Below are 3,258 nucleotides of genomic sequence, written 5' to 3'. Positions count from 1 at the left end.
CCACCGACAACAACCACCAACACCAACAACCAACAACAACCACACCAACAACTACACCACCAACAACAACCACACCACCACCAAAACCGCACCACCACCACACCACCAACAACTACACCACCACCACCTACACCACCAACCACACCACCAACTACACCACACCACCACCACCTACACCACACCACCAACAACAACAACCACACCACCACCACCACACCACTACCAACAACCACACCACCACCAACTACACCACACCACCACCAACAACCACACCACCACCACCACCACCAACCACCCCACCACCAACCACACCACACCACCACCAACCACACCACCACCACTAACTACACCGCACCACCACCACGCAAGTGTCTGCCCTGCATGCCTCCCCCCCACCCCCGTGTTTGAATGAGGCGAGGTGGCCCACGCAGCCAATCACAGCCGGGCGACTGACTGAGCGCACACGTCACCGGGGTCCATTTAAAGAGGAGCGGCAACGTGGGATGATGATGATGGGGGGTGAAGCCGGTGACGATTATCGTGAACCGGTCGTGGGCCTCCCCTAAGTCGACTCAGCCTCAAATGAGTACCTGGTGCGTTGTGTAAACACATCGCCACCGGGGAGACGGAGGCGGTTGTGGTGTTGGCCACCCACCCCCATCGTGTGCTGTACCATCCTTCATAGTTTGTCACGGACAGCACTTGCCCAATCAGTCTGTTAAGATCTTTGTCGGAGTTAAATCGCGTAAATATATAAATGTTGTGTCGTTAAAACCCGCCACCACCCGACACAGCCAACTAGTAAGGGTTGTCACGTAAACAGAACGTGGCCAATTCGTCACTAGTACAGCACTCGTGTGTAGTTTATAGTGTAGTGTATAGTAGTGTAGTGTATAGTAGTGTATAGTGTATAGTTGTGTAGTGTATAGTAGTGTATATTACTATAGTGAATAGCAGTGTATAGTGTAGTGTATAGCAGTGGAGTGTATAGTAGTGTATAGCAGTGTAGTGTATAGTGTAGTGTATAGCAGTGTAGTGTATAGTAGTGTAGCGTAGTGTATAGCAGTGGAGTGTATAGTAGTGTAGTGTATAGTAGAGTATAGTGTATAGTTGTGTAGTGTATAGTAGTGTAGTGTATAGTAGTGTAGTGTATAGCAGTGTAGTGTATAGTAGTGTAGTGTATAGTAGTGTATAGTGTATAGTTGTGTAGTGTATATTACTATGGTGAATAGCAGTGTATAGTGTAGTGTATAGCAGTGGAGTGTATAGTAGTGTATAGCAGTGTAGTGTATAGTGTAGTGCAGGGGTCGACAACCTACGGCTCCGGAGCCGCATGCGGCTCTTTGCGGGCTGCTTCTTGACGATATGTACGTATGTACAGTATGTACTCAGATGCATCGCGGCTCTTGAAATACTGAATTTTGTACCGAATTGGAAAGAAATGGCTCTTCTTGTTATTTTGGTTGCCGACCCCTGGTGTAGTGTATAGTAGTGTATAGTAGTGTAGTGTATAGCAGTGTAGCGTAGTGTATAGCAGTGGAGTGTATAGTAGTGTAGTGTATAGTAGTGTAGTGTATAGTAGTGTAGTGTATAGTAGTGTAGTGTATAGTAGTGTAGTGTATAGCAGTGGAGTGTATAGTAGTGTAGTGTATAGTAGTGTAGTGTATAGTAGTGTAGTGTATAGTAGTGTAGTGTATAGTGTAGTATATAGCAGTGGAGTGTATAGCAGTGGATTGTATAGTAGTGTATAGTGTAGTATACTAGTACAGCACCACCGGTTGTGTTGGAAAAGCAAAGCCACAACATTTATAATCTGAGTACGACGTTTCGCCAGTAATTACAACTAGCTTTATCAGGCGACAATCAGATTTGTGACAACCCTTACTAGTTGGCTGTGTCGGGTGGTGGCGGGCTTTAACGACACATTTATATATTTACGAGATCTAACCAAAACAACTATATTATGGATATAGGTCGCGAAAGCGTTCGTGTTAAATCTTCGTCTGAGTTTGTGTGACCAGCTCCGGTTTGGCAGCAGAGATCTCAACTCCTAATTAGGGGCCGTCCATAAATGACGTCACGCACCTGGGGGGGGGGGGGGGTCAGACATTTGTGACGATGTGCGACGAGAGGGGGCGGGGGTTGAGAAATGTGACGTCACATCAAAATGCGCAACTTTAAATAAATACTAGCATAAGTACCCGGTGTTGCCCGGGTGAAAACTATATTTCTTAATAACCTTACATATATACACACCCTCACCACTCACCCTCACCATTCACCCTCACCACTGACCCTCACCACTGACCCTCACCACTCACCCTCACCACTAAACCTCCCCTCACCACTCACTAATCACCACTCACAATCGGCACTCACAACCGCCCTCACCATTATATTTTTGCCCCAGTCAACGCCGGATATTTGCCATTCGTAGCAGTTTATATCAACTCTATAAGCAACTTATATTAAACAGGAAGCGCGATCGTAAAGTAATTTACAACCTTCGATTAGTCCTTTGTGCGATTCAAAGAATCGATTCCTGGCATGTTGGGGGTTTACATTTTGAATGATAGAGTTTCATTTTCATTGTTATTTTTGTTTCAGGAGTTTTTAATTACATTTTTGGCCCGGTCAACGCCGGATATTTGCCGTTCGTAGCAGTTTATATCGACTTTAACCAACTTACAGTAAACGGGAATCGTCCGAATCTAAAGGAATCTACAACCTTCGATTCCTTTGCGCGATTCAGAGAATCGATTCTTGGCGCGTCGAGTTTAAAAGTAATTACACAGTTGTTTTTTCATTGGTATGTAATGTTTGAAAGTTTGCATAAAATTTTAAATGTATTTTCCCCCCGTGCAACGCTGGGTATATCGAGTTTATAGCACAAATGCGTGCGCATATTTTTAACTGGAATTAAAAATGGCGTCCACCCGGAAGCGAATGCGTCGCTACCCGTTGCCAGGGGCAACCGCCGTCCAATGAAACTGCGTATGGTCCGGCGACACACAGACACACAGACAGACAGACAGATTTGCGATTTTATATATATAGATAGACAACACGTTCCACTTAATTAAATAGACTTTTTAATAAATGTTTTCTCCTACAACATTAGAGTGCAGCGCCACATTAAATACGCACTACAATGACAATAGTTTAAAGCGATTTGAAGCATGTTTTATTTTTTTTGGGGAGAGGGGGGCAGAGCTTTGTGATGTCATATTTGAGGGGGGGGGGGGCTGACTTTTTGTG

The sequence above is a fragment of the Lampetra fluviatilis genome, chromosome 24 (genome assembly GCF_964198595.1).
Source record: "Lampetra fluviatilis chromosome 24, kcLamFluv1.1, whole genome shotgun sequence".
NCBI classification, from domain to species: Eukaryota; Metazoa; Chordata; class Hyperoartia; order Petromyzontiformes; family Petromyzontidae; genus Lampetra; species Lampetra fluviatilis.
This window is presented reverse-complemented; position numbering follows the sequence as displayed.